General features: G+C 41.5%; 1 long non-coding RNA gene across 1 annotated transcript in view; it reads left to right on the top strand.

Moving 5' to 3' along the window:
• Nucleotides 1-19397, top strand: part of LOC138924991 (uncharacterized) — a 29626-nt gene extending 10229 nt beyond the window's left edge. The window contains exons 3-5 of the long non-coding RNA XR_011440547.1: nucleotides 13828-17431; nucleotides 18155-18298; nucleotides 18763-19397. This is a non-coding gene — a long non-coding RNA (uncharacterized lncRNA). The remainder of the gene's footprint in view (nucleotides 1-13827; nucleotides 17432-18154; nucleotides 18299-18762) is intronic.
• The last annotated feature ends 5664 nt before the right edge of the window (nucleotides 19398-25061 follow it).

The following is a 25061-nucleotide window of genomic DNA, read 5'->3' as shown; positions in this document are numbered from 1 at the left end:
AATTCCCATGAGGGATTGAGCTTGTGGATTCTAAGAACAGTCATATCTAGTGTCTCATTCTAAGTTTTCTGTTAGTTTCCTTCAGTTATTGCTATACTTTCAACAAATTGCAATCGAGGTTGCAGCTTAGTCTCTGCTGTCACTGCAAGGAATTGAGGGGAAGTTCTGTGCCCATGCTTAGGGCAAAGCGATATAGGGAGAGAAACAGCAACTAGAACGAAGCAGATTGCAATAGAGCACAATATAGGTCTACAGAAAGTGGGGTAGTGGTCCAAGCTGGATGTTGGCTGAAGAGGTAGAGACAACAAGAGAGATGTACAGAGGAGATTTTCTCCAGGATTTTTTGGAGGTTATTATTACACAGCAAAAGAGCAAACCGGCATTTCCATACAGGGAGGAAGGAGGAAGTAGATACAACTAGTTAACTGCTTGTACGCTGGTGAAGCTTTGAAATAATACCATTAAATATTCATGTATTACTTACACACACGTGCGCGCACACATCTATTCATACACAAATGACATCTCTGATTTTGTGTTCTGCATACTCACTAGCAGATTTCTCCCTCTCCCTCTTCTCATTGCTCTGAAGTTTAGCATCTTCTCTTGCATCTTTGCATTCCTTTCTCCGACCTTTTGAGATCTCCCCTCTTTTCCTTCTAGGAGTTCCATATTTAAATCTTTAGCTAATGGCAGGCCCAAGAAAGGAGGGAAGGTTTCCTTCCTCTGTCCCATCAGAAACTGTCTCCTCACCTAATTATACTCCTATGATATTATCATGCCATCCTAAAGCAGACTTCTCCCCCTCCCCACTTTACTGATCCACCTAGATTTCTTGCTTATATTTTAACCCTATTTTAATGACATACTTTTCTTCTAAAATCTCCTCAAACTCATACTCCCAGCCTTAGTATTCCATAATACCTGATTTTCTTACTGGGTCCCACTCTGTTCATTTCCTCAGTGTCCCTAATCCTTTTTCTTATCCTCTTAGGACACCTCTAAATAATTCTTTACGTCATCAATTTCAGACTTATGAAATAAAAGTATTCAGGAATGGGGTCTGGCCTGGTGGAGTAGCGGTTAAGTTCACGTGCTCCACTTTGGCGGCCCGGGGTTTACCGATTTGGATCCTGGGTGCAGACTTTTGCACCACTTATCAAGCCATACTGTGGCAGGTGTCCCACATATAAAGTAGAGGAAAATCGGCACGGATGTTAGCTCAGGGCCAGTCTTCCTCAGCAAAGAGTGGCAAATGTTAGCTCAGGGCTAATCTTCCTCAAAAAAATTAAAGTATTCAGAAACGAACTCCTTTTGCTTATTGCTCTGAACCTTATTTAAGTCTGTATGGCCCCTTTATTCATGAGGCCCCCACCCCATCACAGAGTTCTGGAGGTACAGTTAGTCCAGAAGAGTAGCCCCGGGTTTTACCGCAACTCTGGGAGTGACTAGGTAGGTACTCAATTCTGTCATAGTATGTATGATTAGAAGAGATTTTGATTATGGGCTAGGATTTTTGGTTTGCATCTCCGACGCTATCATGCAAAACAATAAAAATGATGTTTCTTGAATGGAAATTTTCTTTCCAAACAGTTATCATTATTTTCAAAAGAAACAGATCTACTCTTCATAGGGAATACAGCAAAATATCCTGAAATTCATTGGTAATCGAGATATTTTCACATAATGACCACTTTGAATGGTTAATGGAGCTGGTGGTGAGTACCAGGATTTGAAGAAAGAGATGTCAGCTTAGGCAGATCCCACATACGATGAGGAGGGTCAACAAGATGAGGAGCACAGAGACTGTTCCACTGCAGCATCAATGGCCTTAGGCTCCTGGTGTTTTCCCAGTACCCATAGGACTTATACCAGTGACCAAGCAAGGAAAGAACAATTTCTTCTAGATCAGGGTTTGAAAGAATGGTCAGATCAGAACAGCCTGCCTCTTTTCTCTCAGGCAAGTGAACAGCACAGCTCTGAGTGACCAGGACTGGACGAAACCAGAGAGATTCTACCCTCTTGAGGGATGTGAAAACAGGAAATTTTCAGACAATATGTGCAGATCCAAGAAAGAATATAAAAGAAGTATCTCTGGGGAGCTTTTATATGTGTATTCTTGTCCACTATGAGACTTGCCATCCCCGATGATTTTCTGGGAATCTCAGAATTGTTCAATATGTTCACAATTTCCTGGATAGTTTTTTCCTGTGATGCTGGGGGTTGGAGAAGATAACATGGACATTGAAGTGACCAAGGAGGTAGGTCTAGGAGTCAAGGGTGAAAAGGTAGCTAATAATCTATCCATTGTTCCTATTATAGCTTACAGCTCAGATAAAATTTCCCGTACTTTCAATATCCTGTATCAACACACCTAGCTATCACCAGGGGAACTCTTTCTAAGGGTGACCTCAGCTAAAGAGAAACTAGGGACTTCTCTTCTGCTTTCCACAGTAAATTCACCAGCACATGAAGGCCACGCTCAGAGACCTATTTGCAAACTGCCGGCACTCCCAAGGTGGCAGCTAGCCCTCTGTACTGCTGAGTTTACTGCATACTTTTTAAACGCATCTCTTCGGATCATGAGCATAATCTCTCTGTGTTCACACAGACTGTTCCTGACCAGTTTAATGAAGCAGATCCCCCTTGTTATTCCCTTTGTGTGTGCGTGTGTCTAGATGTGGGGTTTTTATATTGGTGAAAAATAATACACATATCAAAGAGTATAAAACACAAATGCATATCTTAAATTATTTTAAAGTAGACTATGTAGCTATGAACCAGGTCAGGAAATTAAATATTCCCAAAGCCAAGAAAAACGCCCCACCCAAAGCGCTCCTTCCTAACTACATTTTCCTTTCTCCTCATCTAGTGGGAAACATTATCGTTTCTCATATGGCATTTAACCATTGTTTTGTTTTATAGTTTTACCAGACTATATTTTTGCCTGTTTTAAAATATCAATATAAACAGAATCAAACAGTATACCTTCTAGGAATTATTCACGTTTTTGCAGGAAAAAAAGTTTTACTTTTTTTCTGTATAGTATTCCATTATATGACTATTAGAACTGAGAACTTTCCAGTACCAATAGAAAACATCAACTCTGAGACTCAAGAAGCCCAAAAAATCCAAAGCAAGATAAATTTTAAAACACAGCATTATAGTGAAATTTTAGAAAGTCAAAGAAAATAGTAAGATGTTCAAAGCAACCAGAAGACTAAAAGCATAATACATCCAAAGAGCATTGGACTGGCAGCTGGACTCAATAAGAACAATGGAAGGTAGAAATTAGTAGGATGATATCTTCAATATGCTGAAAGAAGGTAACTGCCAGGAGAGAATTCTATAGCCAGAGAAAAATTCTTCAGGAATAAAGTGAAATAAAGACGTGATTAGACAATAGTAATGCCATCAACAAACTTGCGCTTATAGAAACTATGTACTATTAATGAATATTTGTTAAATTGAATCGATATGTTAGTTTGAACAAGTCAAGGCTGGAGGACAAATGCATACATCTGCGGATTCCTGTAGAGAAGAAAGAAGAGCTTTCTGATGCTGCCATCTGCTTCCACAGGTCCATAGAGCCCTCCCACTTAAGATCTCCTTAATGCTTCAGCTCAGCCTCCAGCAATACCAAACCCCATAATCCTCCTCCTTTATGGGGTCAATCTTCTTGAATGCTCGGGGATGGGTCCAGTTATTCTTATGAAACCCAGAGAGAAACAGATATGTTATCTTTGGGCCAGCAGTACCCTTGGTACTCAAGAGGTTCATGAAAACAGCATCACCCAGAGACATCAAGGATGATGTACAAATTCAGTGTCAAATTCTACAAATTAAAACGAAGACTGAAAGGGGCCAATATAATTGAGCACAAAGAGGTCATTCATGTCCACAGTGAGAAGAATAAAGAAGAAAAGGAGCATCAAGATGAAAGGGAACAAAGAGTGAAATGTCTAGCAAAAAAAGGCAAGAAAATGAATTATTAAATAGTGTTAAATATATGACGTATCTAGGAATAAATTTAATACAGGTTGTATAACTTCTGTAAGGAGAAAAATGTCATAATTAAGAAAAGCTAACTAAGATCCAAAAATAAATGGAGAAATAGACCATAATTATTGGCTGGAAGACTCAATAATGTAAATACATTAATTTTCCCCAGATCTATAGATTCAAAGAAATCTTAAAAAAAAATTTCAGACTATTAAAAGACTTTTATTTTGATAAAATTTATTTTGACATAATTTAAGAATCACAGGAAGTTTCAAAAAATAGTACAGATATTTTCTATGTATTTTTTATCCAGCTTTCCCAATGGAAACGTTATAACTAACCATAGCTCATTTTCTAAACCAGGAAATAGGTATTGGTACAATTTTTTTTAACTAGACTATGTACCTTAATCGAGTTTTATCAGCTTTTGTATGTACTCATTTTTTTGGTGTACGTTATTACTAAAATTTAACATACACGTAGATTTGTGTAACAATCACCAAAATCAGGAGGTGCAACTCTTCCATCATCATAAAGCAGCTCCCTCATAGCACGCCTTTATAGTCAGACTCTCCCTCTAACCCTAGAGCCTGATAACCACTGACTTACTCTCCATCACTATAATTTTATCATTCAGAGAATGTTATGTAAATGGAATCATACTCATGTAATCCTTTGGGATTGGATTTTTTCACTTAGCATAACACCTTCAAGAGCCATCTAACTGTTGCGTGTATGAAAAGGTCATTCTTTTTATTGCTGAATAGTATTTTGTTGTATGGATGTACCACAGTTTGTTTATCCATTTGCCCATTGAAGAAAATCTGGGTTCTTTCTAGTTTGGGGCTATTTCAAATAAAGCTGCTATGAACATTCTTTTTCAGACTTTTGTGTGAACATATGTTTTCCTTCCTCTAGGATAAAAACATTATACTGAGTGAAAAAAAAAAAACTAGACACAAAGCATCTGATTCTCTTTAAACAAAACACTTTAGCAGTCAAAATTTATCTCTAGTGACAGAAAGCAGAGCCGATTTTAAATGAGGTAGAATGTGGGATGTTGGTGTTGACTGCAAAGGGGCATGAGGATGCTTTTTGTGGTAACGGAAATGTCCTATATCTTGATTTTGCTGGTAGTTATAGAGTTGTGCACATATGTCAAAACTTATTGAAATCTCTACATTAAATAGGTTCATTTTAACATATGCAATTTATACTCTAGTAAAATTGTTTCGAAAAATATCTTGTGCTTGAGTCTCAATATATTTTTCCTTGCATTGTTTATACATATTTTGTGAACATTTCCATATGCATTTTATATTTCTCAAGAAAAAAATAAAGAAAAAGAGAAAGGATGAGTTGGGATGCTAGTGGCTGGAATTGCAGGGCCATGACGCTGCTTGCAGGTCCTGAAGTCTCACTAATAAGAAATTACAAGCTATAAGAAGGGTAGACCTTTTTCTTCATTGTGATCATGGAAGCTCAGAGAAGATTTTAAGCTTTGGAGAAAAGGAATAGGATCACTTGGGTCCAAACTTCCATCCTATTGAAGCTTTGATTAGCATCCCATCCTCAAGGTGGAGGGATTAAAATCAGACAGTAGTGACAATAACAAATAGCCATGGAGAATCAGAATGTCTCTGAGTAAGCAAGTGCTCAGATAATGCCTCTCTTATCAGGATGTGGAAGAACAAAGACTCATACCACTAACTCATTCTGCCTCCTCCTGCTTGCACTGAGTCTAAAGATCAGATGGAGGTGAAACATAGGTTCTTCTTAAGGCTTTCCTGCTCTGGACCTGTGTTGTCGTGGTTTTCTAGATTCTCCACGATGGGGGAGAGATTTTTAAAGATCTTATTCCCCGAAGTAACAGCTCCCAATATTTTACTCCCAGGCTTTTGGCATGTCTATTGCTTGCCTTCACTCTAATCCTTTGTCCTACATAGCAGCAGCTCCTTTATTTACCTTTCAATGTTTTCCAGGAAAAGCCCTCCACTTCACTGCTTTTTTGCCCCGAGAGAGTTCCAAGTTAGGGGGAAACAAAAGCAAGCGTAGAAAGGTCAAAACAAGCACAATTCTTTGAGAAGAAAGTCCACTTTGCTCCCTCTAGAACCAGGTACCCACATGGGGAAAGTAGGCTGCCATCTTTAAGACTGCCACCATACTGGGGAGCAAGCTGGGACAAAAGCTAAGATAAAATTCCACAGAACATTCCTTCCGTGTTTAAGCTGCCTTATTCTGATTCATCATTTTCTTGGTTGTTGTAAACCTTAGACAAAGTTGATTCTGATGACTTTTGCTCTTTCTGTCAGTGTTTCTGTGAAGGGACTATCCTTTGGCGCTCCCTCGTCTGCCATTTCCACTGATGTCACATCCACGCCTCCTCAAAAGGTATATTTTAAAACAATTAAATAGCCGATATGCACTAAATTAGCTTCACAATTCTTCTTGACAGTTACTATTACTTTCTCTTTTTGGTGAAAAAACTGAGGATAGAGAGGCTAAAGGACAAACACAGGGTCACACAATGAGCAAGCAGAGAATCCAGTTTTGTCTAACCATGATGCTACAATGGTTAACTGTGGGAAGAAGGTAGCTGATTTCCATAGACTAGGGATTGTTAAGAACTTGATAAGATTTTTAAGACTCTTGTAATATTCCTGTGTTTGAAGTGACTAGCAGTAAAATTCCTGAAACTGAAAAATGTATGTAAGGAGAAGGAGCCTAGTGGCGTGTTGCATGGACAGGCATAAATGGAGAAAATTTCCAAAAGATGCAGTGGATAGTGGAAGTATGGGGAGGAAAGAAAGACAGTTAAGTCCCTGGGTCATTGTGGGGAAGCCTGGGGGTTTCTGGAAAGCTCCCAGGGTTGGGGAGTACTCCCTCCTGGTTGCTCCCTGTGCAGACGGCCCCACTCAACTAGCACCATAGGTTTCTACCATGGAGAACCTTCCTCAGTTCCCTGCAGAAGCCCCATTCTCTCTTGTACATGCTTTTTTCTACTCTCTTGCTTGATGGGAAAACTACTCAACTTCAGGTCTTGATGTAAACGTTCCTTCTTCCAGGACTCCTCCTCTGACTCCTACTGTCTCCTGTGTGTTCCCACAGCACAACTGAGAGCCATGGTATGAATATAGTCACCCTTATATATAGTCAGACTCCTCTTCCTCTCTCATTCCACATTAAACCAGTGACAGAATCCAGTCTGTTCTGTCTTCATAATATCACTTCTATCATTCCCTTCTCCATTCTTGCTGTTGCTGCTTTTGTTATGGCTTTCATGTTGCTCACCCAGAGTCTATTCTTTTCTCAATATATAAGCATTTGTTGAATTAAATCCATTACAATGGAGTCTTAGGAGCCTTAGGTTGGAGAAGAAAGCTTTGTCTCTGCCCCTTTGAATACAGGAAGAGTGTTATTATAGAGCTGGGAGGCTGAAATTGCTTAGAGAAACGAAGGAAGAAGGATCTAGGAACTGGATAGAGAGATTGTTTTAAGCACTCCAACCTGGGAGAAGGCTCAGAGAAAGGAATAAAGTGATGAAACTGCAGAAGGAGGTGCTGTATAATTAAAGGCAAGAAGAGGAGGCCCTGAGAGAAATGTATCCCCTGGTCATGACCTACGTTGCTAGGAGAAGTCAGAGTGGACCCCTGCTCTCAAGGAGGGGCAATAATGCAGGGGGTCTTCCTGGGAGTTATATGGAGCTCCAGACAGGGTGGGAGTGGGTTGTGGATACACTAGCAGTTCAGTGGTATGTGAACCTGATAAGCTTGGGACCATTGCTCTGGGAACAGCCTGGGATCCAGCCCATGGGGTTATGGGAACAGAACATCTTCTTCTTGGGGCCTTGAGCTGGGGTCGTTTCTCATCATTAAAGTCCAGATGGGTCGCAGATGAGAGACGAAAAGCTTAGTCAAGTGAGAAAAGGGAACAAGGAGCCCTTGAACAAGACAACCCTGGAACTCTTGGCACATTCAGAAGTGTGTGGGAAGGAGTAAGAGGACACCAGTACCTCTAGAAGATATAAATACACTAGAGAAAAAACCAGCTTTTATACTTTCAAAGATTTAAACATGTGCCAAAATGTTGAGAATCCAAGGTTAGAAAGAACTCACAACTTCCTCTCCATGTCTTAGAAATGTCCTGAGGCTGTGTGCTCACAAACAGCCAAAGAAAGTGAGCTTCTTGTAGTACGTCCACACTTCCCTGCTCACCCCAGAAAAGTCCCTCCCCCAAATAGAACTTTGGAACACATGTCCAAGGGCACTCTGATGAGGACTCTCTGTAGGTCCAACTGGGTACCCAGGTCTCCATAATTTCAAAATTGACAAAATAGCCACAAGTTTAGTATCATAGGTATAATGGGGCATAATATTTTTCTTTTTTTAATTGTCAAGTTGTTTTTTGGTTCTCACTACTTTCCAGTGGTTTGCCATTCTGTCTTTTGCCCCACCTCCTACCATTCACTGCCACCACTTGTCTTTATGGGATTTTGGGTTGGGGGCCCTCTTTTTGGCACTTCATTATTCTGATACCCTCTCTTCTTCTGGGCTGCTCCTCAGAAAACAGTTAGCGAGCACACATCTAAGTGCTCTCATGCAGGAGGATTCTTAGCAAGCAACTCAGTCAGAACATAGGCCATGTGTGAAAGCCAGTTGAAAAGACTATGCCCATTTGGCACAGCATCTATGCAGGTAGGCACACAAGAGCTTATAAAACAGCAATAATAAAAGCACCACTACCAATTATAATAATGGCTTGGATTTCAGGTTTTTATTTTTCCTTTTGAGTACCAGAAACCTGAAGCTATGGACATGCTGTAATTTTCTGGGTTCGTGGTCTTCCTGCCCTATTAATGATCTCTTCTAGTGATCGCATATCATAGCTCCAAATACCCTCTTTACAATGATGATCCACAAATCTTTACCTTCCTCCCTAAACCCTCCTCTGCCTTCTTTTCATCTCCCTTTGAAGGGGCATTTCAAACTTAACAGGTCCCCAAACAAGCAATTGATTTCATATCCCATCTCACTCCAACATCATACCCTCCACACACCTACTCCTGGCCACCAACCTCACACACCCACCCCTCTACTTCTCTCACACTCTTTCCTGTATCACCAAATACCTGCACCGTCCATCCTGTTGCTCGGGTTAAAAACTAAGCGTGATCATAGCTTCCTCTTTTTCTTCCCTTATCTCTCCCCCTGGCCTCATATCCACTCTATTAGTGTGTTGCGTTGGCTCTGCTTCAAAGTATTTCCCAATCTCCACCATTTCTTATCACTTCTACTATTACTATTGTCTCTTTTTTCCCGTAGTTTAATTTTTAAAATAACATTCGAGTTTTGCCTAATTTTATTTCAGCAATCCAGTAATTCATACTTGTGTAGTGTTTCTGGTTTGGGTTGGCCTAAGTTTCTGTGTGAAAATTAATTATACATGGTAATTATAAATGTAGTAATTATATTCCTGAATCATTTGATCCCCATAGCAACTCTCTGATGTAGGTATCACAGTTCTTTTTCAGATGAAAACTGAGATTCAGAAGGTGAAGTAACCGGGGTGGGAAGCTGGCTGTTCAACCTCATGCTCTTTCTCCATCCTCCCCAGCTGGGGGAAGACCGGATAACAAAGAACACTCATTTAAATGAGTGAGAAAAATCAAAATCAAATTATTTAGAGTAAAATCAAATTACAAATTTAATACAGTACATTTTCTTTTTAGAATTTTAAACAATAAATTATTTCTTCAGAAATGAAATAAACTAGTATCCTTCAGTCAGAGAACTGAGGCATCAATCACGCTCAGCTGTTCCTTGTCTTTCGCGAATATTCCTCCTCTCCCTCTCCCACTCCCTCTGTGTGACCTCGGCTGAGCTTCGGCACTAAAATGAACACGGGTTGCCAGTCTCCTACCTCTGTAAAGCTTTTCTGTCATTTGTTTGAAAGATGGCTAAGATTCAGGGGTACTGCCATTGAAAAAATATCTTCAGTGTGCTGAAAACTCTTTTGGCATTTCAAATATTTCTCCTATGTAGCCTCATTTTTGCTACTAAATTATAAGCACCTCTGGGGACTTAACTTATATTCACTGACTTTCTCCAGAGCGCCTAGGACGGGACGGGGCTGGGCCGAGAGTGGGGGCTTGTGAAGCACAAGTGAGCTGATTGCTGCCTCATCTGCAGATGTTTCTTGTAATGTCCAAGCAGAGGGAGAGCTGATGGAAACTCTCTCCAACATCAGCCAGGAAGACGCTGCATTCAGTTTAATATCTTATTAAACATAGTTTGAGTAACAACCGTCTGCCAGGACGGGGCAATGCAAAGTAAGTGAAATGTTTGAGGCAATGGTTCAAGAAAATGTGTTCCCTACATCCTAATACCTCAGTCCTGGTATGATTAGGATCCACAGTGCAAAAGTGAGAGACAGGACACCCTGCACCTGCGACTGAGAAAGAAGCTCGTCAAGGTTGGTGTGGGCCTTTCTGCCCATGGGACATCCTGTCAACCTGCTGTAATCTAGAAGGCCTATGCTACAGGTATAGTGACCAGCCTGAGAGAAAACTAGCTCAGAAGGATGACAGAGAACGCCTCAGAGAGGAAAGGGGAGCCTGGTAAAGTGAAGAAGATGCCAGAGGATAATGGCACAGAACTCAAGCCTCACACCCAGGATAAGTGAGATCATTAAATCCCAGTAAAATAGAAACAGCACAAAGCCAGAAAAAAAGTGGGCCCTTTCAAAACACCCAGCTCTGGTGTCATAAGTTCCGTGGAAGAGCTCCCCTCTCCTTGTCCTCTCAACACTTTCCCAGAGGGCAGCTCGAAGAGTCCTTCTCACAAAGGGGCTGCTTCCACCTTGGCGAGTTGTTTCTCCTTAAGCTGGCCATCCCCTCTTCAAAGTGATTAAAAGTTAGGGGGCTGGCCCCGTGGCCAAGTGGTTAAGTTTGCGTACTCTGCTGCAGACAGCCCAGTGTTTCGTTGGTTCGAATCCTGGGCACGGACATGGCACCACTCATCAAACAACGCTGAGGCAGCATCCGACACGCCACAACTAGAAGGACCCACAACGAAGAATATACAACTATGTACCAGGGGGCTTTGGGGAGAAAAAGGAAAAAAATAAAATCTTAAAAAAAAAAGAGTGATTAAAAGTTAATGCTTTGAGTTAAGCAGATTTGGGTGTGAATCTTACTTACTAGAAGTGACACCTTGTGTAAGATATTTAACATTCCTTGGCCTCAGTTTCTCATCTGGAAATGGGTATTATAATGAAGTTGTCATGTTATTTAAGTGAGATAATCTAGCACAGTGCCTGATACATAATAAGTATTCGTACATGGAGGCTACTTTATCATTATTATCATTATAATTGTACAGTTGGACCCAGATGCCACAGATACTAACCGTCCACCATCAAAGTCATTCCTTTGACCCTCCACCATCAGAGACACATCCTTCAGCATTGTGTTTTCTAACACAAAGTTCCTGGAATGTTGAGGTCTTCACTAAAGATGTGTTAAATGAATTGGAATGCCCCCAGGTGTCAAAAACACCTTCGTATGAATTAGTTTATCAAATTTCTGTCTCAGCAATGGCAACAGTTTAGAGAAATGGCGCGGAGTTCTGGTGTCCAGAGGGAGCTCTGAAGAGCTAGAAAAAGGCAAGACTGTCTCTTCTTTCTCAGATTCACTGAAGGCTGTTGTATTTGGAGAGACTTCTTGAGTCCTGAGTATAAAGGCGGGTGGAAAAACCTCCGACTGGATTTCTGAAAAGATTCCTGCTGAGTCCCTTCTCCCCTGGCTAAAGATGGTGGCATTATTCCACTCATTGTCTCTCCTCTACTTCTCAGTGGGTGAATTTGCCATAAATAGTATGAACTGGGGAGGAATTTGGGCTTGGGATAGGGCCAGGCTGTGTCTAGGGAATAAACACTATTTTGAAGCCCCACCGCCACCCCAAATTAAGTTTAAGACTGAGGAGATTGTGCAGTGTGGTCACAACAGCACAAGGCTCTGCGGGTCCTCAGTCCGTTCAAGTCAAATCTTCTCAGATCCCTGTTTCCTCACCCCTAAAATGATGAGCGTATTTCCTTCCTCACAGATTTATGGTTGGAAATGAATGCAATAACGTATGTAAAATAATCCCATAAATGTCAGCTATTGTTATCAAGTGGCTGTTACACTGTCCACACTTAGCCTTGCTCTATCCCTGGAACCTGAGAGTTTTAGTCCACTGAACCTTATCCTGTAGCCAGCCCATTCACGTCGTCCTTGGCACTACTTCCAGAACCTTCAACTCTTTCCTGGGAAATGGAAATCTTGCAGAAATCACCAACTTCTAGTGTTTGGGGCAATGAGTTCTGAGAGAGAAGAGTAAAAACTGGGAATGAGGGGGACAGAGGTGGGTGTCAGCAAGGAGGCCTAAGAATACTCAAGAGGCCCCAAGGAAAAGAGAGGAGCTGCAGGACAGAAATAGAAGACTCCCTTGCAGTCTGTTGCTGGGCTTCTCCTGGTGGGGCCTAAGAAGGCAGGTGTTTTTCCTCAAAAGACAGAGTCCTAGATTGGTCTGCTTTCTTTGCAAGACTGCACATTCTCTCTCTAGCGTCTTCACCCAAACTTCGTTTCAGGGTGCAAAACTCTTTCAACTTTACTGCCTTACTTATAAGACCGTATCTGTAATTAAGCCAGCCCTGGTTGAGATTCCTTCTCTCACCACCATGGCCCAGGTTCGTTTCCCAGTCAGGGAACCACACCACCCGTCTGTCAGTTGTCAGACTGTGGCAGCTGCATGTTGCTGTGATGCTGAAAGCTATGACACTGGTATTTCAAATACCAGCAGAGTCGCCCACGGTGGACAGTTTTCAGCAGAGCTTCTGGACTAAGACAGACTAGGAAGAAGGACCTGGCCACTCACTTCCAAAAAAATTGGCCATGAAAACTCTATGGACAGAGCAGAGCATTGTCTGATAGAGTGCCAGAAGGTGAGAGGATGGCGCAAAAAGACTGGGCAGGGTCCTGTTCTGCTGCACACGGGGTTGCTAGGAGTCAGAATTGACTTGACGGCACTAACAACAACCAATCCAGAGTTGTAAGAGCATACGCAGTGGAATTAGATAGACTGTGGTTCAAATCTCAGCTGTTTTGTTTATTAAGAGTCTTAGATTCATCACCTATAAATAGGGATAATGATACCTAATCCCCAAACTTGCTGTAAGGAGTGTGAGGTGAGCAAGGCGCTCAGCACAGTAGCCTGTGAGACTCTCAGAAGCACTCCGCTCTAGGCCAAGATGCCGTAACTGTGGGTCTCTCACCAGGACACACTCTCACGTGTAATTCAGCTTGATCCTGCTTATCACACTGCCACCAGACTTCCACGGGCAATTTCACATCACCTTTCATATCCTGGAGTCACCGTTTACTCTGCCCTTGGTCCACGTAAACCAATTAGTAATATTAGCTGTATGCCAGGAACTGCTCTAATGGCTTTACATGTATTCACTCACTTATCATCAAACAAGCTTATATGGTAGATACTGTTATTATCTCCATTTTACCACTGAGGAAAATGAACTTTAGAGAAGTTACTCGCTTGCCCAAGATTATAATGCTATTAAGAGGTTCAACAGGAACTCAAACGCAGAATGCCTGGTTCGCAAGAGGATCCTCTTAACCAATAGGCTACATGCCTCTCTCCCGCTCTTTCAATAGTGAAACAGGGCTGCCCTGTTTCTTTGCCTTTAACTTGAGTTTTAAGTTTGCCCTTATAAACGGTTAAGCTTCCCTGGTCTCTTACATATAACCAAACTCTCTGACTTTCCTTGCAGAAATCAACGTTCCAGAAAATCTTATCATTCAACTTACTGACATCTGCTTAGATAGCAGAGACTTATATACAAGCTTCAAAGGAAGAGGAAGCAGAAAAAAATTGCTAAAAGAACTCCTGCTGTGTCCATGTCACTGGGCCGGGTGCTATAGACACATATCTGGCATAGTGGCTAAAAGCTGCATGCATGGACCTTGAGGGCGTTATGCTAAGTGAAATAAACCAGACGCAGAAAGACAAATACTGCATGATACAACTATGTGGAATCTAAAAAACAAAGTCAAAGTCACAGAGACAGAGAGTAGAAAAGTGGTTGCCAGGGGGTGGGGTGTGGGAGGAACAGAGAGAGGTTGTTAAAAGGGTACAAATGTTCAGCTATAAGATGAATCAGGTCGGAGGGTCTACTGTGAAGCCTGGTGACTATAGTTGATTACACTGTATTGTAGAATTGAAATTTGCTCAGAGATGAGGACTTAGATATTCTCACCGCCCCCCCGCGAAAAAAAGATAAACGTGAGGTGATGGATTCATTAACTAGATGGGAAGAAAATTCCTTCACAATGTATACATATATCAAGTTACCATAACATGCACTTTAAATATCCTATAATTTTATTTGTCAATTATACCTCTATAAAGCCGGGGAAAAAAAAAAACTATGTGGGTTTTGGCAACAGGCCCAAGTTGAAATTTCAGTTCTGCGCCCAGCATTTTGACCTTGGAAAATCACTTAACTTTTCTTACCCTGCATTTCCAAACTTGTAAAATGGGTGGGATGATGCCTCAAGGAGAAAATGGTCTAGTGTCAATATCTCAGAGTTTTCTTCAAAAGCCTCCATCAGAATTAACTGAGGAATCACCTAGGCCATGCAGAACTAGATGACGTGGGACGGAAGCAGTGTGACTTCTCCTGCTGCTCGTACCAAAGGGCCACTTTAAGCATGGCAGAGCTACTGGGAGAGTCTCCACCAGAATGTAGGACACTGACTTTTCAGCTATGGCTCCTCACCAGAGCCACTGAAGTAGAGCAGAAGCAGTCACCTGCTTGTCCCTTGAGTGTGGAAGAGGACGTAACTGACATTTCTATGTCCAGATGTGGGATATGGAGGCAGTCTTAAAAAAGATCACTTGCTGTTTAAAAGATTACATTTTCTAAGAGGAAAAGAGGAAAGGGGTACAATGAAAAGCCCCTGGGCTTCAACGTTGATGTTTTTAGTCCTCCTGGGTGTTAGTATTTGTGTATTTTGAATTCCTGTAATTCTATAGTATAGATTTTTGAGTGAAATTAACCTAGAGAATTATTCTGTCTTAGCCAAAGACTGTTCTTTTCCTCTTTAGAATATAACAATAATAATTACCATAATATTCTAAGCACCTGCTCTGTTGTAGATATTGCAAACGTTATCTTAAGTCCTCATATAAGTACACTCATATAGTGCTTATTATGCCAGACCATGAGCAGTTCCTAAGAACTCCAACTACCAAAGGACACTTAGAAAGAAATAAATGCCCTTTTCTCTATTTTATCTTATAATTAAAAATATAATTAAAAATCTCTTCACAAGGAAAGCCCAGATGGCTTCTCTGGTGAATTCTATGAAACATTTCAGGAAGAAATAACACTAATTCTAGAAGAAAGTCTTCCAGAAAATTGAAGAGAAGTTAATTTGTTCCAACTCATTTTATGGAGCTACCGTTACCCTGATAGCAAAACTGGATAAGGACATTACAAGAAAAGAATCTGATTTGCAACATAACTTCCAAACCTCTAAAACTTTGCATGCACTGTTCTTTCCTTCAAGAATGACATTGATCTTGATTCTGTTTAGTCAAGTTCCTACAATTTCTTACATTGTAGCCTCTCCATAAATTGTTATTCTCTTATTCTAGTCAATGGTGACCGATTCGTCCTCCGAATAGATTTTGGTCTTAAGGTGGATTATTGCTGTTAGTGCTATTGGGTTGATTCCAACTCCTAGCAACTCTGTGTCCAGCAGAGCAGAACCCTGCCTGGTCTTTTTGCACCATCCTTTCACCTTCCGTTGCTATATCAGACAATGTTCCACTGTTACTCAAAGTGTTTTCATGGCCGATTTTTTGGAAGTGGGTGGCCAGTTTCTTCTTCCTAGTGTGTCTTAGTCCAGAAGCTCTGTTGAAACCTGTCCACCATGGGCGACCCTGCTGGTATTTGAAATACCAGTGGCATAGCTTTCAGCATCACAGCAACATGCAGCTGCCACAGTCTGACAACTGACAGACGGGTGGTGTGGTTCCCTGACTGGGATATGAATGTGGGCCGTGGCGGTGAGAGCACCAAATCTTAACCACTAGACCACCAGGGCTGGCTATACTCTGAGACTATCTGAAAGGAATTGAGTTCTATAGCAGTGAACCTCAGAATAGGCTACTTAGACAAAGAGATATGTTTTTAATTCACTCACACAGAGGTGGAAATATTTTTAAAGACAACAAGGGAACTTACTAGAAGAACAGTAAAAGTAGCTATAGAAGCCAAACTAAAGAGGTTGAGGCTTAGACTTGGGTTGGGTTCATAGATGTTGTCCAAATATAACCTAATCAAGAGACATGGAAAAGAACAACAAGCGGACTTAATGAGTTGTCAGAAGGAACAGAGAGAGAGGATGAAGAAAGGAAAATATGTTGGGGTGTTTGCAACCTTTAAGCTGCTTTCCCTTTGAATAGATGCAGTGGTTTCCTGAACATAATCTTTTTGTTTATGTATGCATGGGTAAAATGGAATTGCTTCAAAATACAATGCCAATTCTCTCCTTTATTTTCCCTGCCTCCAATTTCTCCCAACTGTGGACTGATGAGTGCATTCTTTTTAGATTCCCTATTTTGTGATTGGCTTACCACTTGAAGCGATCTGATATGGCTACCTCTTGGGTCCCTTGTGTTGGACATATTTTTGAATAGCTGAATTTGAAGTCTCCAACTCCATTCTTCTCAGACATACTAAAATCTGAGGTGAATTAGTTCCTTATCTTCACCTGAATGGTTTCTCATTTTACAAGCCTAGTGTTATATGATTTGGCTGAATCAAGGACTCCAATACAATCCATGGGTGTGCCACACACTTGCATGCCTGTGGGGCAAAGCCTGATACTAGGGCTCAGTGGAGTAGTTGGTTAGAAAGCTGAATGAGCAGAGAAAAAGTGGAATCTGAAGGTGGCTCCCATCTCTCCTTCACTCAGATCCCCTGCCTTTCTGGGATGAGATTGTTACTTATCCTGTCTTTCTTTGAGAGTACGGTCACCTCTTGTCTATGCAAGTTCCTTGGCCTAGACCCTGTGTTGGCTGTGGAATGGGGAGAGGAAGCAGAACACCCACTCTCCTAGAGGGAGGGGCTTCCAATTCAGTAAATGAAGTGCAGCTTCTACAGCCAGAATGTAACTCACAGCGTGGGAGACTAGCAAGGAAACCACAGCTTCTCCTCCATCCACCTCCTGTCAAGTGCACAGTCCTGAGCCCTTCCTGGAGCTTGATTATCTGCCTCATCGCTGTGTTCTCAGCATATATGGACTGGTTCCTGTTCTTTCTGCTCCCAGGAGCCCTCCTGGTTCAGTGCTGGTCTCCCACAGAGGGTGAGTCCCATAGCAGGGAGGCAAAGGGGCCAGGGTAATGGCATCAGGGCGTAATGTCCTAGAAAGTCCTGACCAGGAGGAGCAGGAGCTCCAGGGACAGGATTTGCTGGATTCAGGCCCTTGAGCCCCTTCCTGCTGCAAATACCTGTCCCCACCACTGACCCTCTTCCTGGGGCCTCTGCTGTTGCTGCTGTCACTGTCAAATAGTTCCACCAAACTCTAACTGCAGGAATGGTATGAAGGGAAGGGTGATAAAGAATCATTGGGAGTCTAAAGATGGGCAAGGCGGGGAGTGATATCACCTTTTCTCTCAATTAAGACCCAGGTCTTGATAAGTAACTTAGAAGAAAGGTCTTCCTCCTTTCTTTCCACCACTGGATCCTGGGTCTTCTCTCCCAGCCAAACTTGCCCAGCCCTACCAGCAATGAAATGCCCATTTCAGTGTCCCCTTCAGAAGCCACAGGTGCAGGCTGAGCCTGAAAAGAAAGAAGAGAGACAGGTTCCTCATAACTGCATGACCTAAAACCAAATTCTTTGATAGATCTGGGCTCTGCAGCGACAGATAACCCTGGAAGGAAAAGTCTCAGAGGTCAGACTAGGGAATCCTGGAAAGTCCACGGTCCTGCCTCAATTCCAATACCTGCAGCAGCAGCCTTCTTCTCTTCTTCCTATCTACTTGGCATCCTTCGGTCTCACCTCGTGATTCTGTGACTTCATGTCCAGATCCTGCAAGGGGACCCATGTTTTGCACCTCCTGTGATGAATATGTTGGCAAGAACTGCAGAAAGAATTTTGGTTCCTGTCAACCCAAGTATCCTGACTTTGCATGCCAAACCAAAGAAGTGTACACTCAACATATCACTGGAGGTGAGGTGAGGGCAGGAGAAGGGGGAGGGATGGAAGATTGAATTTTAGGATTTGGCCTGGCAAAAAAAGACCTGGAATCTGAATTCCCTAGTTCCACCAGCTCTGGAATTAACTCAGCTACGGTCTAGGGCAGGTTACTCCCCTTCTCTGAGCTCAAATTTCTCATCTTTACAATGATTGAGTTTTAATGGATGACCTCCAAATGCCCATCTATCTCCATTATTCAGTGACTGAATCCCAAATAGAGTACGGTGGTTGTAGCTCCTTTGCTGTAAATGTATGTGGGTGTTGGGGGTGGAGGTGGGTTGCCCGGGAAGGGGACAGCCCCTTTTGTGGAAGGGTCTTCAAGTCTCAGTCTCTGCCTGAAGTGACAGGAGGGAGGGAGGGACTGCTCACTCGGCTGCATTCCTTGTCATGTCCCAAGTCTAAACTGTGCCTCTCTGTTATTTTCCTGCCCCTTTCAGAATACGTCTACCAATATTCTATCCTGGGCTGCCCCAAAAGATGTGTGGAATATGTACTCATCACCAAGAGGGAGAAAAACGTGTTCTCCTGTTGTAGCCAAAGTTACTGCAATAGCTTGTCAGTAAAGGACAAGGTTCCATTCAACCCTGCCAAATCAGAGAATTTAGCCTGAGATATTCAGCGGATGTGCAGGGTCCTCCTCCTGACTGCGTCCTGCCCATCCTTCCTGAACAAACATCAAGATCCAGAAATGCCTTCACTCTCATCTGCAACCCACACTTTCTTTTCTTTTTCCAGTAGTTTTATTGACATCATAATAGTTTATAGCATTGTGTAATTTCAGGTGTACATTATTATTTATCAATTTCTGAATAGACTTCATCGTGCTCACCACCAGTAGTCTAATTTTTATCTGTCACCATAAATATGTGCCCCTTTGCCCCTTTTCCTCACCCCCCAACCCGCTTCCCCTCTGGTAACCACTGATCTGTTCTCTTTATCCATGTATTTGTTATCTTTCACATATGAGTGAAATCATGCAGTATTTGTCTTCTCTGTCTGGCTTATTTCACTTAACATTATACCCTCAAGGCCCATCCACGTTGTTGCAAATGAGACAATTTTATCCTTTTTACGGCTGAGTAGTATTCCACTGTGTGTGTGTGTGTGTGTGTGTGTGTGTGTGTGTGTGTATACACACCATATTTTCTTTATCCATTCATCCATAGAAGGGCACTCACTTTCTCTTGAGAGCCAAGAGGCCCAAGAGAAATGAACTGTGGATGAGGAAGGAATGTGGCACAACTTTGAAATGCTATCTCGGCCCAAGTCAGAACAACCAGGCCTGGCCGTCTGTTTCTGCTGTTCTGGCTGAGGAACAAACCCCAAGTCTAGGTAGGGGGCAAAAGGGGAGGAGGCTGCACTGGGATATCTCGGGGCCCTGAATAGGTTATAGTAACCATTCTAATGAATAACAAGACCATATACAGGAGAACTCATGGGCTGTTTCCATAGTGGATCAGATAAGAAGGAAGGGATACCAAGCATAGAAAGGTCTGGCAAAGTCCCCAAGTCATTTCATTTCTTGAATGTCTAGGATCCTTAGTCTCATCAGGCCCCTGACACTCTAGGCCTGTGGAGGTCCCAGAAACAGGGAGGGTCTGAAAAGGAGGGCCTGGCTTTCCACGGGGGGTCCTCTGCCTTCTTGAGGCTAGTTGGGATGAGGAGGTGTGATGAGGGCAGCAGGAAGGAAAATTCTCTGGTCATTGTATGACTTAGGTATTAAAGAACACATATTCTGAAGGAGATTACCAGATTGCCTGAACAGGAATCCCACCACCCCCTCTTACTAGCCCTAATGACCTTGGACAACTTAACTTTTCTCTACCACAGTCACCTCCTACTTTACACTGTTGGTGTGAAGATTCAGTGATTTTATGGCTTTTAGGTGCATATTAAGCACAGGTCTTTGCTGTTTCTTGTCAACTATGTGCCAAATGCTGGGCTGGCCACTTTACACATCATCTCATAAACCCTCCAATGCAATGAGGAAATTATTACCTCCATTTTTACAGATGAAAAAATTGTGGGTCAGAGAGATTAATTAACTTTGTAGCGTATGCAGTGCTGGTAAGTGGCAGAGCCGGGATGCAGGTACAGAGGCATCTTCCTACATTCACTCAACTCTACATCCCTGTGCTTGCCTAGAAGTGAGTGCCCTGTGAGGGTTCCCAGAGGATTCACGCCCTCACCACCCTAACTGTGCCCCAGTCCTGGCTCTCATCACCTTCATCTCCTTTCATCCAACGGCCCTGGTCTGTTTACTCCGGCCCAGGTCTCCCTTGCCCGCTCTGCCCAGAACTCTGCTGTCAGCCTCTCTCTCGTGTCTAACTGTGTCCTCTTGACAGCGTGGCCTATTGAGGTAGGAGACTCAAGTGGTGGAGAGCGCAAGTTTTGGCTTCAAATACACCCAGGTAGGCAGCAGGGCTCTGACATTTGTTGGCTTCAAGACTCTGGGCAGGACACTTAACCACACTGATTCTAAGTTTATTCCTCTGTAAAATAGAAATAATACACCTCCTTTACATTGTCGTGTGACAACTAAAAGAGATGGTATATAGAATCAGCCCCCTGACACAGTGCCTGGAACATATAATGACTCAATGAATGGAAGCTGTTGCTACTCTCCCTACTTGCAAGGTGAATTTGTCTCCTTTAATGTGTCTGATAGCTCTCCTTACAGACGAGGAGTCTGAAACACAGAGGGTTAAATCACTTATGTCACATGGTTATTGTATCACTGGAGTGGGCTATACTGAAAGAAAAGGTTACAAGCCATTGCTCCCTACTCCTACGGCTGCCTCAGCTCCAGATTCTTTCCTTCAGTTCCTCACCCAGGCTCTGTCCTGGGTCCCAGCAGATCGCATGAAATGACTCAGCCATAAGAAAACCAGAACAGGAGAGTAGGGCACAAGCTTCCGATTCAGAGAGACCTGAGTTCTAATTGCAGCACACCACTTAGTGGCACGTGACTTTGGGAATCTTCTCTAAGCTTTTTGAAACTTTATTTCCTCCTCTACAAACTGAGCTGATAAAACCCTTCTCAAATGGCTGTTGTGAAGATTAAATGAAAGAACACATGAAAAGCACTTTATATAGTGACAGGCACATAGGAAACAACTACCACTATAATTCATAATCATATTATAGTTTAACTCCTAAATCAAAGAGGATTCTATGTTGCAACAACAGAAAACCAAGACCATGCCAATTATTTTTTAAAATTGTGGTAAGATATAAATGACACAAAATTTACCATTTTAACCATTTTTAAGTGTACACTTCAGTGACATTAAGTACATGCCCAAGGTTGTTTAACCATCACCACTATCCATTTCTAGAACATTCATCATCTCAAACAGAAACTCTGTCCCTATTAAACAATAACTCTCCTTTTCCCTGTCTCCCCAGCCCTTGGCAACATTGATCCTACTTGTTAACTCTGTCAATTTGCCTGTTCTAGATACTTCATATAAGGGAATTATACAATATTTGTCCTCTTTTTGTCTGGCTTATTTCACTTAGTATAATCTTTTCAAGGTTCATCCATGTTGCAGCCTTTGCTATAATTTTACTCCTTTGTATGGCTTAGTAATATTTCCTTGTATGTGTATATCACATTTTGTTTTTCCATTCATCTGTTGCTGGACATTCATGTTGCTTTCATCTTTTACCTATTGTAAATAATGATTCTATGAATATTACTGTACAAGTATCTGATGAGTTCCTGGTTTCAATCTTTTGGTTTTATACCTAGTAGTGGAGTTGAAAAAAAAGCTTGTTCAAAGAAATAATAGCAGAGAACTTCCCCAAACTAGGGAAGGACATGGAAATCCATGTGGAAGAGCCTACCAGATCTCCTAAATACCTCAATGTACAAAGATCTACTGCAAGGCATTTAGTAGTGAAACTGGCCAAAGTGAATGACAAAGAAAAAATACTAAGGGCAGCAAGGCAGAAAAAATAACCTACAAAGGAACCCCTATCAGGCTGTTAGTGGTTTTCTCTGCAGAAACCTTATAGACTAGGAGAGACTGGAATAACATATCCAAATCTTTGAAGGACAAAACCTTTCAGCCAAGAATATTCTATCCAGCAAAAATATCCTTCAGATATGATGGAGAGATAAAAACTTTCCAAGATAAACAAAAGCTAAGGGAGTTCATAGCCATGAGACGACCTCCCCCCAAAGAAATCCTCAAGAAGGCCATCATACCTGAAAAAAAAAAGGACAAAGGAGTTACAAAGCACAGAGTAAGGAGATAAATAGGTAGACAAAATCAGAAAATTGTAGCTATACATAAGAACAGCTTAGCAAATACTCAAAAAATAGGCTTAAAGACAAAGGGAAGGAAAACACCAAAAACAAAGATAATCTTGTCATTTTAATCACAAACTCACAACACAAGATGGAATAATATGTGAGAAAAACAGCTTAGGAGGGGAAAAGGAATGAGACTGAATTGGTTTACTCTAAGGAAATCAGAAGCCATCAGAAAATGGACTGTCTCATATGTGAGATTTTGAATACAAAGTTCATGGTAACCATTAAACAAAAAAGCAGAACAGAGACACAAATAATAAATGAGGAGAAAACAAAGAAAAACAACATAAAAAAGACATAACTCAATTGGTAGACCAAAATACACAGGATGAGAAACAAAGGAAATGCAGGAGAACCAGAAAATGAGTGATAAAATGGCAGCATTAAGCCCTCATCTATGGATAAGCGCCAAACTGTAAATGGATTGAACTCTCCAATAAAAAGACATAGAGTGGTGAGATGGATTAAAGAACAAGATGCAACAATATGCTGTCTCCAGGAAACACATCTCAGCTCCAATGACAAACACAGGCTCAGAGTGAAGGAAGGGAAGATGGTACTCCAAGCTAATGGCAAACAAAAGAAAGCAGGTATCGTAACACTTACGTTAGACAAAGGGCTGATTCTCTGAGGAGATAAACAAAATAGGAAAACCCCTAGCCAGACTTACGAAGAAAAAAAGAGAGAAAGCTCAGGTAAATAAAATTAGAAATGAAAGAGGAGAAATAACAACGGATACCACAGAAATACATCGGATTATAAGAGAGTAATACAAAAAGCTATATGCCAACAAAATGGATAATCTAGAGGAAATGGATAAATTCTTAGACTCTTAGAACCTCCCAAAGCTGAATCAAGAAGAAATAGATCATCCGAATAGATCAATCACAAGGAAAGAGATTGAAACAGTAATCAAAAGCATCCTAAAGAATAAAAGCCCAGGACCAGACAGCTTCCCTGGGGAATTCTACCAAACTTTCAGAGAGGATTTAATACCTATCTTCCTCAAGCTATTCCAAAATTTAGGGTAGATGGAACACTTCCTAACACATTCTACAAGGCCAACATCATTCTGATATCAAAGCCTGACAAGGACAACACAAAAAAGGAAAACTACAGGCCAATATCACTGATGAACATAGATGCAAAAATCCTCAACAAAATTTTGGCAACCCGAATACAGCAATACATCAAAACGATCATACATCATGATCAAATGGGATTTATACCAGGGACACAGGGATGGTTCAACACGTGCAAATCAATCAATGCGATACACCACATCAGCAAAATGAGGGATAAAAACCACATGATCATCTCAATAGATGCAGAGAAAGCATTTGACAAGATCCAACAGCCATTTACGATAAAACTCTTAACATAATGGGGATAGAAGGAAATTACATCAGCATATTAAAGGCCATATATGACAAACCCACAGCCAACATCATACTCAACGGGAAAAAAACTGAATGCCATCCCTCTGAGAACAGGAACAAGACAAGGATGCCCATTGTCCCACTCTTATTCAACATAGTACTGGAGGTTTTGGTGAGAGCAATCAGGCAAGAGAAAGGAATAAAAGGAATCCAAATAGGGAGTGAAGAAGTGAAACTCTCACTGTTTGCAGACAACATGATCTTATATATAGAAAACCCTAAAGAATCCATCAGAAAACTATTAAAAATACTTAACAACTACAGTAAAGTTGCAGGGTACAAAATCAACTTCCAAAAATCAGTTGCATTTATATACTCTATTAACGAACTTACAGAAAGAGTACTCAAGAATACAATTCCATTTACAATAGAAATATAACAAAAAATAAACTATCTAGGAATAAATTTAACCAAAGAGGTTAAGGACTTATACAATGAAAACTATAAGTTATTACTGAAAGAAATAGATGATGACATAAAGAGATGGAAAGAGATTCCATGCACATGGATTGGAAGAATATACATAGTTAAAATGTCCATACTACCCAAAGCAATCTACAGATTCGATGCAATCCCAATCAGAATCCCAATGACATTCTTTACAGAAATAGAACAAAGAATCCTGAAATTCATACAGGGCAACCAAAGTCCCCAAATTGCTAAGGCAATCCTGAGAAAAAAAGAACAAAGCTGGAGGCATCACAATCTCTGACTTCAAAATGTACTACAAAGCCATAGTCATCAAAACAGCATGGTACTGTATAAAAACAGGCACAGAGATCAATGGAACAGAACTGAAAGCCGAGAAATAAAACAAAACATCTAAGGACAGCTAATCTTTGACAAAGGTGCCAAGAGCATACATTGGAGAAAAGATAGTCTCTTCAGTAAATGGTGTTGGGAAAACTGGACAGCCACATGCAAAAGAATGAAAGTAGACCATTATCTCATGCTATACACAAAAATAAACTCAAAA

This window comes from Equus caballus, chromosome 7 (genome assembly GCF_041296265.1).
Source record: "Equus caballus isolate H_3958 breed thoroughbred chromosome 7, TB-T2T, whole genome shotgun sequence".
NCBI classification, from domain to species: Eukaryota; Metazoa; Chordata; class Mammalia; order Perissodactyla; family Equidae; genus Equus; species Equus caballus.
The sequence above is the reverse complement of the archived record's forward strand: the minus strand, read 5'-3'. Positions and strand labels throughout refer to the sequence as shown.